Genomic DNA, 13,431 nt, shown 5'->3' with positions numbered 1-13,431 from the left:
GGCAGAGAAAGAGGAGGAGGAGGAGCCGCCGCGCCGACGGGGCTCCCGCAGGAATCGCCCCAGGTAGGAGGAGAAGCAGCGGCCGCGCCCCCCCCCCACACCCGCCGTGGGATGGGGTGGGAGGGAGGACCTTCAGGCCGGGGCGGGTCCCTCGCCGATGCGCGCTGCCGGGGATCTCCTCGGCTCCGGCTACCCCGAGGGGAAGGAGAAGAGGGAGCGCCGCCGCCGCCGTCGAGGGAGCTCCGTCTTTGGCCCTTGGCGAGCACCCCCTTCCCCGTCCGGCCCCGGGAGCGCTTCTCGTCCAAGAGGTGGGTGCTACGGGTTTGGCGGCCAGGCGGCCAGCGCCCGCCCCTCCTTCCGCCTCCCCTGCCCCACTTCTGCTTCTCCTCTGCCCCCCACCCACACCGCCCCCATGTCTCCACGGGATATGGTGATTGGGGGGGGGGATCCTAGGGTTAAATAGCCCTTCCTCGCACTTCGCTCCCCAGCCGCTCTCCTGCCCCCTGGCCACAGCCCCCTCTACTCTCCTCCTCCAGGAATCCCGCGCTGCCCCCCAACACGCGCGCGCGCCCGCGCACACACGGACCCAATTCCTCTCCGCGGGTGCTGAAGGAGCCTGCTGGGCTGGCGACACCTGGCGGTTGCCGCGGGAACGACAAAGCGGCGCTCCGCTTCATTCAGGCGCGCGGCTGCGGGGGTCCCGTTGGGCGCTTTTTTGGAGGCCTGGGACCGCTTTGAAGGGCCGGGGGAGAGGGGTCCAAACGGGAAGTTCTCAGCGGAGGAGTTGGGATCCTGATCTCTTCCAGTAGCACTCCCTATCTGAATAAATAGCGTCTCTTTCGTTACAGAGATATATGTTTTTATACCAGAAAGCGTTGCTGTTGCGCGCTCAGGTACTGCTTGGGGGCTTCGCTTTGTGGGTGTCTGGTTGGCCACTGTGAGAACTGGGTACTGGGCTCGATGCCCCGCCCGGCCTGATCCTTATGGTGGACCCCCCCCCTCCACCAATGTCCAGTTTTCACTCTTTTAAAACACAACACCCAAATCCCCAGTCGCTCTGAACTGAGCACGCAAGCAGGATTCTACCCAGTTCCTCACTCAGAAGTCACACAGTCAGTCGCCCGGGTCCTGCTCGGGGACTTCCCATTTGGGGCATCTAGGTGGGCGCTGCGAAGACCTTCGGCCCAGTCCTGCACTGCAGGGCCCTTCGGGTGATCTTCTCTTCGCATGTTTTCAGTGGCTTGGGGTGTGTGAGGACTTGGGAAGTCAAAGAAACCGGGAGTTTTGTACGGACAGTGGGCCTCCCTTCCTGCTTCCTCGGGTTCTTTCTCTGCAGCCTCTCTCAAATTTGGGAAAGAGCCTCCGCCGCGTCGGGTCTTCTCCTGCAGCCAAAACCAACTCGGACCCCCGTTGCCATCAAAGCGACGGCTGTGGTCCTCAGCCGGGGGCAGGAACCGGCCAGGGAAAGTGTGTGAAAGAGAAAGTGATGTTTATCCATGTGTGTGTGCGTGCGTGCGTGTGTCTGTGTGCGCGCGCGCGTGTGTGTGTGTGTGAGAGAGCACCTTGTTTTTGCACGATGAGATTTCGAAAGGAGACTGGGACCAGAGTCCTGTTTTCTCCTTAGTTGCTTCCAGCGCTAACCACCCCGCTCCTTTCCCGCCCCCTCCATTTCCAGCGACCCAGTGTTGCCTAGTGGTTAGAGTGTCGGACTAGGACCTGGGAGAGACCAGGGTTCCATTCCCTCACTCGGCCAGGAAGCTCACCAGGTGACCCGGGGCCCGTCAGTCACTCTCCGCCTCGCCTACCTGGCAGGGTTGTTGGGTGGATTAAATGGGGGGGGGGAGAGAACCACGTAGAGCTCCTTGGAGAAAAAAGGTGGGATTGAAATGCAATAAGTAAATAAACAAAATGAATTCTCTTGGACAAGTTACAATAAAGTAATTCAGAATCTTATCGACGGGGTCCTCCTTCCCTCTCCCTGCTTCCCGCTCCTCTATGTCTTCCATTTTAGTCCCTTCTGACCCTCTCAAGGCCATCAGACCCACTTCACAAATTATGTGAAATCCATTTCTGGGCCTTGAAGGGCATTTCTCCCATTTCTTCATTATTTGGGGGGCGGGGGAGTGGGATTTAGACCGCTTTTCGAGTAGAGAGGGGTCACATCCCAAAGCGGTTTAACAACGGAGTTCAGGCGCGATATGATTTTGAACCGGGAGAACAGGGGGAGGCATCGTCCACACGAGACCCAGAAGCGTGCATGTAAGAGAGAGAGAGATGGTAAGATCCGTGTTTTATTCCCCGCGCCTTCGAAACCTCAGTGCATTTCTCTAGGCCGGCGAGGAATAAACATATTATACAGGAGTCCGTGTTCAGACGACCACGGCATAAAAACCCGCATGAGCAGCGCTCTAAATACCACATCCCTCCACTCTCTGAACACGGGTTAGGACTTGGAGACTGGGATTTTTTTGGGAGAGGGGAGCTCTACTAATATTCCCTGCAGGCGAAACCCCCCCCCCTCGTCGACGGTTGGACGGGTGAAACTACTTGCTTCTTTCATTTATTTCAAAGATTTATAAAACGCTGGATCGAAAGAGATTCTCCGGCTCTGCTTCCCCCGGGTTAAATCGAGGGTTAAGCTTAGCCGCCAGCGATTTCTATTAAGGAGCAAAAATGGACCCGAGGAATATAAGGCAATATATTTTTTTATTGCGCCTCTTCTTCCAAAAAAGGATTTAAACCGAATGGGATCCTTTGCTTCCTTGGCTGGAGGAGCGAGACGGTTTTTCTCCGCCTTTTCAAAGGCTTGAAAACGACAAGAAACGCGTTAACGAATTAATAACAAAAACTTCTCAACTTAAAACAACACAACGCAACTGAATTTACAACCGCAACAAAAACGCCCGAAAGGGGATTTTGGGGAAGGATCGATGGATTCTGCTGGAAGCCACCCAGGCGCGCCCAACTTTGGAGAGGGAGAAGAGGCCCTTTTTTAGGCGTTTGGAGATCGCAGGCCCGCCGCCCCGGGGATGCGCGCCGGAGGCTGGTTTCATTTTCGCCTCTCTTGCGTCGCAAGCCCAGGCGGACGGCTCTCCTTTCCATCGCTGTTTAGGAGATTCCCCCCACTCAACTTTTGAAAATATTCCTCTCCCCTCCCCCCCCAAGGGCGCACGCCCAGCCTTCATCTCCTCCGGGGCTTTAAAAGTCTGGCGTGCTTGCCGCTTTGCGAGGCGAATTTCGAGGTCATTACCGTGGATTTCTCCCGGTTTTTGAGCGAGAATAACAATTGCATTTCAGGAATAGCATGTGAAAATCCCCACACTCCAGTTTATAATTATTATTGCTATTATTACTATTTTATTAAATGCGAATTTAATTTAGTTATTGTAATAACCGTTGCTGTTGCTATTAATAACACCAACAGGAATCTAGGTCGTATTTGTTTTATTTATTTATTTTTATGCTACCTCTTCGCGACTTCAGAATGTTTCCAATGAATAATATTAATTGATTATTTCCGTGGGATCGAACCCCTTGCTCTGGCGCCCGCTCCCTTTGCCGAAAGGCGCCCAGGGGCCACACCACCCGGCCCACGGACCCCTTCCCATCTCGCGGTGGGGGGGGGGGAGAGAAATGAGAAAAAACCCGGAAAGCGAGGTAACTTGTCTGCCCTAGGGGAGCTGCCGCGCCCCGCCCCGGCACGAGGGGAGACGAAGTTCGCTTTTATCCCGCTTTGAAAGGGCTCCGCTCCCCTTCCCCCGCCTGTCCCCCGCCCGGAAGATTCGCAAATAAGAAGCTTAGCAAATATGAAAGTCTGAGGTGTGTGACAGCTGCTCGAAAGCAAAAGCAGCAGTCACGTACCCACAACGAAAGGAGGCAGGAAGGAACAGAAACGGAGTCTGCAGGCGGGGCTAGTCCTACTCAGAGTAGACGTATTACCTGGCACGCATAACTTAGGTCTAATGATTGCAGTGGCTAGAGCTGAGTTGGGGATCACTCCTCGTGGCCCTGCTTCTGTTATTAAAAACTGCTAAACCCGATTCACTATCCTCCTGGGCGCCCCCACCCACTTTTAGTGGGGGTCCGGCTTATTTTAATTCGGGGATCTCTGATGCCTTCGGTAGGCTTTCAGAGGTGCGTCCGGAGAAACGGTGTGTCCAGACTGACATAATGAAATGCAAAACAGTAACAATCAATTGCACGTTTAGTCAAAATCCAATTAAATTTTGTTTAATCAATGCTACAAAATGGATGAGCCTGATACAGTGACAGCAGCATTTCAAAGTCTGATTGTCATCTCCGGTGCCCCCCTTGCCTCTTAGCGCGCGCGCGCGCACACACACACACACACACACACACACACAATCTCACTGCCCCCCACCCCCCAAGGTGCTACTGTCCTTTCTGAGAAATGCTGCTGGTCTAAGCCACCATCAGGCAGACAGGGGCAGGTCTACAATAGCAGGAGAGGCCAAGAGGAACTTGGAGACTTAGGTCTGGGCACCTGCCTGTCTCTTGGGGACAGAAGGGAAAGTCCCAACATCTTCATCCCATCCCATGACCCCAGAAAAGGAGCGTGGCCTCCCCAGTGGTGGCTCCGGCTTGCCGACTTCTGCAGACAAGCAAAAATACAGATGGTTCTTTATGAACCGTAGCTTGCCTTCCCTACTCTCATTTTGCTGTCTTTTCAAATGCCCATTGTTGACTGCTGCCTCAGTTTAAGGAAGAGGCTCTACCCGTTTCAAAATGGGCTCCCTGCAACCCATAATAGCTCAGGTCACTTGGCTTCATCTTGGCAGGCGGAAATGTCCCCAGAATACCTAAACGTAAACCACTTCGAGGTTGTTGACAACCAAGCTGTATATAAAGGAATAAAGACATAAAATTGCCAGATGCAAGCTTTGGAGTCACACAGGACTCTTGCTTCAGGATGAGTCCTCAAAAGAGAGAAATAGGGTCCTGTGTGACTCAGAAGCTTGCACCTTAAAATGCCAAGGTATGAGGGAAACGTTGACCCTCCTATCTTCCTATATGGGAGCTTTCTTCAAGCTGCTGCCCTCTGGGACTGCAACTCTCATCAGCCAGATTTAGCCGTGCCGTCTAATAGTCCTTGACAGAACTCTCCACCACAAATGTGCCTAATCCCCCTTTCAGAGGCACCTAAGACCATCACATGGTTGTGTTATTCTGCACTGTATAAGCAGGGAGTTCCTCAGATCCATTTAAAATCCCCTGTCAGCCACACAATCCCAAAGTTCAAATATAAGGAGAGAAAATATACATATGTTTATAAAACTTTTATCTAGGAGGGAGAGCAAACCTCAGACCCAGAGGAGAAATTCGGCCCCCAAGGGCTTCCCATCAAGCCCTTGGGACTTGCCCCAGGCCACACCCTCTTTCCCTAGCCTCTGATTGGCCCTGCCTTGCAGGGTTTGGATGGCCTTTGGGGGTCCCTCCCAAGTCTACAGTTCTGATTCTGCTTCTTGCTCACTTGCCTGAATTGAAGATGGAGAGTTTTACGTGCAGGACCTCTGTTTTTGTATACAAAACTACAAATCACACCTGTGGCTCCGCCCTCTTTTCCCTCTGGCCCCACCCACTGCTGCCAGCGAGGCAGTGTGGCCCTCAGTCTGAAAAACCCCCAGCCCATGACCCTTGTCCTGCTGAATCCTTCCTGACACACATCCATCCTAAACCTCCCCACGCTTCCTTCGTAGTTTCCTGGTCGGGAACGAGGCTGGATGAGCCCTTGTTGGTTGCCTGCCCAGAAGGGCCACAAATGAGGCTGGGGGTGGCTTTGGCCCAAGGTAAGGTCAGGCTGGCTTTTTCTCCTGTTGTGGAAACGGAGTGGGGTCTGGACCGAGGGAGAAAGAATGTGTGGAGGCTGACAGCTTTCGTTTCCCCTTTCCCACTGCGCCACACACGACCGCAGCCTTGTCCAAGCTCCCCCTGCCTCTGTGCAGAGTCGCACCCCTGCAGGGCTGCTTCTTAAGGGGAAACAAAGAACAAAAAACAGGTCTCCAAGCCCACAAGGACCCTGAAGTCCCTGTAAGGCTGTGAGGCTGACACCATGGTTTGCACCCTGCTTAAGAAGTTAAGAACCTCAGAAGATCATGGCTGCTGGATCAGGCCAGAGGGGGCCCATCTAGTCCAGGATCCTGCCCTCACAGTAGCCACCTAGGTGCCTCTTTATGAAACCCACAAGCAGCATTCGAGCAGAAGAACGTCTGCTTCTCTGGTTCGGAGACTGCAGCCTGCATGTCCTTTGAGAATCAGTGGTTCCCAAATTTTGTGATGGGCCACACTCCCCACCCACCCACTTGGTTGCCTAAGTTCTTCGTCCCCAGCATTCTTAAAAGAATTATTCAGAATAGTGGTTTGCAAGACCCACTGAGGAAAGACCAGAATGCTGTAAAAATCAGAACAGTAACAATTAATTGAACGTTTATTCAAAAGCCAATGAGAACTATTTAATTTGATTAATTCAACACAGCAGGTGAAATCGGTCCAACTTTTCAAAGTCTGATAGTCACTAACACCTCCAGCCCCCCTGCCTCTTAGCAGCCCCCCAGGTAACCCTCTCCAGGCAGCGTTAGGAACTGGGATAGAAAAACTAGGAGCCGAATGGCTCCTGGGTGCTGGTTGTGGATGCCAAAAGAGAATGTCTAGTTGCCACTTCTTATTTATTACTTTTGATAAGCATGAATTACCGTAATATGCAATTCACATAAGTAACACATTGTTAATATCACATTTTAGCAGAAATTGTTAATACATGTTTAATTTGGTGTTGACAATAAAAATATTGGTACCATACTTCAGTTTTCAAAACACTACTCTTTATTGTTACATTTCTTAATATATTGTCTATCTTTAGCATATACTTTGAGGCTTCAAAGCACATACATTTCAGGAAGCCTTGAGTGTCAGCCAGGTCCAAAATAAAAAAATAAAAAAATGGCACCCAGACTCTTTGAGGTGCTCACAAATGGAGAATCTTTAGGTGCAAAATGTGCCTAGTGCTCTGCTAACTGCAAACCCTGCTTCTAGAGGGCTCTACCACCCATTTGCATGCAAACTGGTATATAGAAGACCCAGACCTGCACTTTTCGGTGCCAGAGGCGTAGGAAGGTCAGGTGGTGCCCAGTGCAGAAAATTTCTTGGCACCCCCCACATTGATTTATTTATTTTGTTGCCTGCAAAAATGGTTTTATGTTATGTCATATTTTCTTACAAAGGAATAATAATAATAAACAACTTTTATTTATATCCTGCCTGCCCTCCCCGGCCGAAGTCGGGCTCAGGGCGGCTAACATCAGATACATAACATTGGTATAAAATCAAACAATAATTAAATTAATCCTAAAAACATGTCAAAATCAAATTAAAGTCTAATTAGATGGCTTTCTGCAGGGTTAGGGATGGGAACAGTAAGTGCTCCACTGAATTGAAATTTCAGCCTTCACGATATAGGAAAACGGCCAAGTAAGCAGCTATTTTTGTGGAGGAGGGTCAAGATATTAACTGATATGCATGAAATTTCATATATAGCTATGTAATCCCTAGTGTAGTAAGAGAAGACCTTTGGAGCAGGCTTTTTTAAAAAAGTTTTTATGAACTGCCCTAGTAGGGCAGTAATTGTTCCTTGATAATTTGTCACCCCCCCTCCATGATGGCACCCGGGGCGACCCGCCCCCTGCCTATGCCCGTGCTTGGCGCCCACCCACTGAGCCAGGGAGCCTCCAGGGCAGAGCCCAAATGCGGCCCTCCAGAGGCCTCTCTCTCCGGCCCTCGGAACCCTCCCCAGGCCACTCCCCTCCTTGGACTCTGACCCTTTTCTTCTCTGGAAGGAGGATGGAGAGAAACAGGTGGGTGGGTGAGCGTGGGTAGAAACCTGCCTGCTGCACAGAGGTAAAATTTGCTCTGGGACACTTATTTGATTTTTAATTATCATTCTATAACATTTATGCACCTTGATGACATCCATCTGTCTCAAGAGACAACGGAGTGTCAAACTGCTGGATTAGCAGCAGCGCAGTGACCTCCTCAAGGCACAAGCCTGGCCAGTGTGTCTGGAGGTCCTGGGCTGCCCCCCTCTCTAATATGGTCCAAAGGGAAGCAGAGCAAGACACTGGCACCTTCTGATTGCAAAAAACCAACAGACAACCTCAAACCTGTTTATGTACTTATGTTCCAGTTGTGACACCCCTTATTTGTGTATTATGTTAATTGTTGATGCGTTGTCGAGATTATTTAAAGTAAAACATGAAAATGCATTTTTTAAAGAGTGAAATGTGCCTTTGTCATCCCGCCCACCACTGACATATGGGCCCCTGGGAGGGGACCTAGAAGGGAAGGCAGCCCCCCCCACTTCTGGACTAATAGCCCTCCTCCTCAATTTGGGGCAAATCTGGCCTCTGTTAAAGAGACCCCATTAGAGAGACTGCATCTTCAGCAGACTGCCCAACAGATGGTGGCCGAATTTATTTGCCTGACAGTCAGCCAGTGCTATAATGTTGTTGTGAAACAATGGTAGGGTTTTTTTTTTCTTGTCTTCCTTTCCCCATTGCATAGCCAACTTATGGAATTCACTGCCACATGATGGCTTTGAAAGCGGGCTTTGCACTTTCTAGGGACGGGTGACGTGAGGAGGCCTTGCCTGTCCTGCTTGCTGGACTTCCTGTTGTGGCGTCTGGTGAGAAACAGGAAGTTTGCCTCAGGGGCCTTTTGGCCTGACCCAGCAGGGCTCTGATGCCGGTGAAGTTTCCAGGACAGATCTCAGATTCTTGCATTTCCCTTTCTCACTGAGCCTTCCGCAAGGAGGACCGCCACCCTCCTCCTCTTCATCTTGTTGCAATGGAGAGATCTTCAACAACTTTTTGTTCTGACCCAATGCCCCCTTCATTAAAAGGAAGGCCCTCCCAGGCCAACAAGGGTGGACTTGAGTCCCAGTGAATTTTTTTTCTGGGCCCCCCAGCAAGGGGCAAACTGGCTGAAAACCTTTACACAGGGTATGAAATGAATGTGTGGTCTTAATTTTATGTTAATAATAATAAATGTGATAATATTTGTACCTGTTGAATCCTAGAATCCGAGAACTGTAGAACTGGAAGGGACCCAAGGCTCATCTAGTCTGACCCTCTGAAATGCAGGAATCTCAGATAAAGCATTCAGGAAAGATGGCCGTCCAACCTCTGCTTAAAAACCCACAAGGAAGGAGAGTTCACCATCTCTTGTGAGAGCCTGTTCCACTGTCAAACAGCTCTTACTGGTAGAAAGTTCTTCCGGATGTTTAGTTGAAATATAAAACTTTGCAGAGCGTAGAGAAAGTGCATAGACTTCTCAATGTAATACTAAAACTCAGCAGGGTCATCCAATGAAATGGGATGTTGGAAGATTCAGGGCAGTTTTAGAGTTAAACTGTGGAACTCCCTGCCACAGGAAGCAGTGATGGCCACTGATCTGGATAGAGGCAGCCACGCTTCTGAGTACTAGTTATGGGAACCACAGGAGGGGAGAGTGCTGTTCTTGCGCTCAAATCCTGCTTGCAGGTGGGGTTTCCCATGTGGGCACCTGGTTGGCAGCTGTGAGAATAGGATGCTGGACTGAATGGACCAACCTTACCTGCCAGAGACTGAATCGTGGACCTGGCCCTCTTCCTCTCTGGCTACGACTGCCTTTTGTGATAATCTCTCTGGGATGATCGAAGGAGATGGAGGAAGAGGTTTTTCCAAATGATGCTCCATTTCCTTTGGGCCACCTGGAGAGGACAGATTGCAGGCAAAGTCCTTTTCCGAACCAGAGATTATGGGATGCTCCCCCCACTCCCCCCCCCATGCTCAGCAATGGGTGCAAAGCGAGGAGTTTGCCAAATATGCAGAGAGGAGGAACATTATTTGGCAGGAGGCAGAGCCCAGCTTTGAAGGCATCCGATGATCTCACTGTTGGTTCTGTATGCATGGCTGGGAACCAGGGCGGCTGATCAGAGGAAGCTGCGCTATCCAGAGTTCAAGTCTCCAGAGTTTCAGAAAAGCTGCACTCGGGAGAGTCCAGGGGTTGAGACTGAGGCCTCTGAGCAACGTCCCTTTCCGTAGTTAGATTCCAGTCCTCCTGGTTCTTAATGAAGGGCTGGTTTCGTCTGGAGCATAGGAAGCGAGTCGCAATTCCAAATAAAGGAGGGGTTTAAATCAGAATAGCTGGTCTATACGAATCAGGTCCTTGTGTCCCTGTAACTCAGTACTGCCCCTGAGTGGCTCTCTAGAAATTCAGGAAGGGAACATTCCCAGTCCTGCCTGTGGGAATGTTGTAGATACTAGAAGAGGATATATTGATTCAATAGTATCCTTCCTAACTCACACTTGTGAGTCAACGGCAGAGTGCATTCCCCAATATACATGTTCCTCCTAAAAAGAATAAAGACAAAACAAGCTTCTTTTAAAAGTAATAAGAAGTCACGCCCACCTACCTGGTCACATGAAGGGAGAGGATGCTCCAGACCAGGTGGAACAGGAGGTTCAACTGGCTGGATCAATATCCCCCTCTCTGTGTCCACTCTAGGCAAACAGGAAGTGTTGTACTTGACGGCTTATGTTACATCCCACACCACTTGGGGATGCTGCCAGGAACTGAACTTGAGACCTCCTACCACTAGGCAACACTCCTTTCCTTCAGAATAAGGTAGGCTTCCACTCTTTATGGTTCCTAATGAAGGGCTGAGTTCAATAGAAACATAGGAAAAACTTTCTGGCAGTAAGAGCTGTTTGACAGTGGAACGGACTCCCTCCCAAGTCCTTCCTTGGAGGTTTTTAAGCAGAGTCTTGGATGCTTTAGCTGTGATTCCTGCAATTGCGGCGGGTTGGGCTGGATGACCTTTGGGTATCCCTTCCAACTCTGCATTCCTTTGATTCTATGAGGAAGCTGCCTTATACTGACTCAGACCACTGGTCCACCTAATTCAGTATTGCCTACAGTGATCGGCAGCAATGGCTCTCCAGGATTTAAGGCAGGGGATGTTCGCAGCCCTACCTGAAGATGCTGTTGGGGTCTGAGCCATATCTCAGCAGTGGAGCAGCTGCTCTTAATTTACTTTTATTAGATTTCTCGCCTTTACCCCCAAGGTCCCAGGGATGGGCGACAACAATAAAGCATGCAACTGTAAAACAGAAAAAAGGCACAAATGTAAAACAAGTGTTTAGATCCAATTAAAACCACTTCCGTAATGATTCCATATATAGAAAATGATACAAACCATTTTACCAAAAAATATCACGTATGAAAACAGTCTGAAATTTGTTCCAGTGCAGATGGAGACCTTCAGGAGGCAGCAAAATGGCAACAGAGATGTCTAATATTGCAAGGAGGAGGTGCCACCACACACAAGGCCCTGTTCCTGCATTGCATTGCATGGACCCTCTTTGCAGACAAAAGATCCTGGGTCCAATCCCCAGTGGTGTCTCCAGTTATAAAGGCTCAAGGAGCAACAGGTGCTGCAAAAGGCAGACATCTCTGCCCTGAGAGCTTGGAGAGCCGCTGCCGGTCAGAGCCGACAGTACTGGGTTGGTTAAGCAAGGAGTCTGGTCCTGCATCCAGAAGTTCCCTGGTTCCATTCCCACATTTTCAAAAACAAAGAAGCAGCTGCTTGAGCCAGCAGGACAAAACGGCCCAGGACTTGGCGAGGCAGCATCACAGACACAAAACTTGACTCATACTTCTGAGTCAAGATGCCAGGCAAAGAGGCAGTGGCAGTGTAGCAGTCAGAGTGCCAGCCTAGAACCTGGGAGGCCCTGGGTTCAAGTCCCTGTTCAGCCAAGAGGCTCGCTGGGGTGACCTTGGGCCAGTTGCCATCTCTCATCCTGGCCCAACTCAACATCGGGAAGAACATTCTGACAGTCAGTGGGACAAACTCGCTTGGAAGTGGGTGGGCTCTGCTTCCTGGAGGTCTCTAAACAGAGGCTGGGTGGCCACCTGCCAGGGATCCTTTGGCTGTGATTCTTGCAACGCAGGGGGTCAGACTAGATGGCCCCTGGAGGACCCCCTTCCAACAATTCTTACTCTTCTAACCTACTTTGTAGGATTGTTCTGAGGAGCAAATGGTGAGACAAAGAAGTATCTGTGTCCCATTGAACTTATAAATAAATGAATTTCAGAACAAAATGAATAAATACCGTGCATTGCCAAGAAAGGCTCCCCTCGTACTGCATTTCCTTCCTGACCAAACTTACAAAAGGGGCACCATCAGAGACCCCCAAAGGCACAAACCTAAGTAAGAAGGAGTGTGGGGTTGGGTGGGGGGTACTGAGACCCCCCTACCACCCCCCCCCCCAGAATTAACTCTCTTCTCTCGTCTTTGCCTCATCTTCAGCTAATTGTTGGAAACAATTCCTTTTCTCTCTTTCTTTTTTTGGAGAGGTTCTGGCATCAGACTCTGCACGGCTGGTGTGAGGAATGGGTCCCCCAGGCCTCATCCAGGTAATTTATTGGTCTGTTATGTATAAATCACACAGGCAGCCCCCTCCCCACCTCCAGGCAACCTGAAGACAAGCCGCTGAGTCCCTGAGGCCTTGCGTTGACTGACATCTGAGGTTGCCCCCTCCTGGAGAGGAAAGGGACAGGGGGAGGGGGGAGAGAACATTGCCACAAGGTGTGGGGCAAAGACCCCCACTCTCTCTCTCTCTCTCTCTCTCTCTCTCTCTCTCTCTCTCTCTCACACACACACGCACACACACACACACACCCCACTCCTAACAAGCACAAAGTAAGGTTTGTGAAATCAGCTAGGCAGGAAAACATCAAGTCTGATTTCATCGGCAGCCTGATTGGCAATAATCAACAGGTGGTGTTTTGCAGGAAAAGCCTGCAGGATCAGGCCTGGGCGGGGGCCCCAACTAGTCCAGCATCCTGTTCTCACAGGAGCCAACCTGATGCCCCACTGGGAAGCCCCCCAAGCAGCCCCTGAGCACAACACCACCCATCTAATTGTTGTTCCCCATCATCAGGTATACAGAGGTAGACTGCTCCTGGCCATGGAGGTTCTGCTATCACAGTAGACATCCATATGGATAGCCCTGCTGGATCAAGCCAATGGCCCCTCTAGGCCAACATCCTGTTCTCAGTTGGGAAACCTTTCTGAGATCTGAGGTCAAGGTGTGCTGCTTTAACCTTTTCCAGCTGAGGGCCACATTCTCCTCTGTGGCAGCAGCTGGGGGCCGCATGCCAGTGGTGGGTGGGGCCAGAAGCAAAAGTGGGTGGGGCAACACATGCAAATTTTGCCTTCCCAGGATAGGTTGCTTTCTACACATACACACCCCTCTCGCCACCCTGGGGAGATTCCCAAGGGCCAGATAAGGGAGGTCTGGAGGGCCACATCCCTCAGGTGGGTTGAATGGGCCCCCACTGGCCTGATCCAGCTGCAGCCAGGCTCTTCCAATGCTC

The 13,431-nt window shown here is 50.8% G+C and overlaps 1 long non-coding RNA gene across 1 annotated transcript in view; it reads left to right on the top strand.

Moving 5' to 3' along the window:
• The first annotated feature begins 47 nt into the window (after positions 1-47).
• LOC310832972 overlaps positions 48-13,431 on the top strand; it is a 31,705-nt gene continuing 18,321 nt past the window's right edge. Inside the window, exons 1-2 of the long non-coding RNA XR_014558493.1 lie at positions 48-308; positions 10,558-10,677. This is a non-coding gene — a long non-coding RNA (uncharacterized lncRNA). The remainder of the gene's footprint in view (positions 309-10,557; positions 10,678-13,431) is intronic.

Source organism: Podarcis gaigeae, assembly GCF_964106915.1.
Source record: "Podarcis gaigeae genome assembly, chromosome: 15".
In the NCBI taxonomy this organism is placed as follows: domain Eukaryota; kingdom Metazoa; phylum Chordata; class Lepidosauria; order Squamata; family Lacertidae; genus Podarcis; species Podarcis gaigeae.
This window is presented reverse-complemented; position numbering and strand designations above follow the sequence as displayed.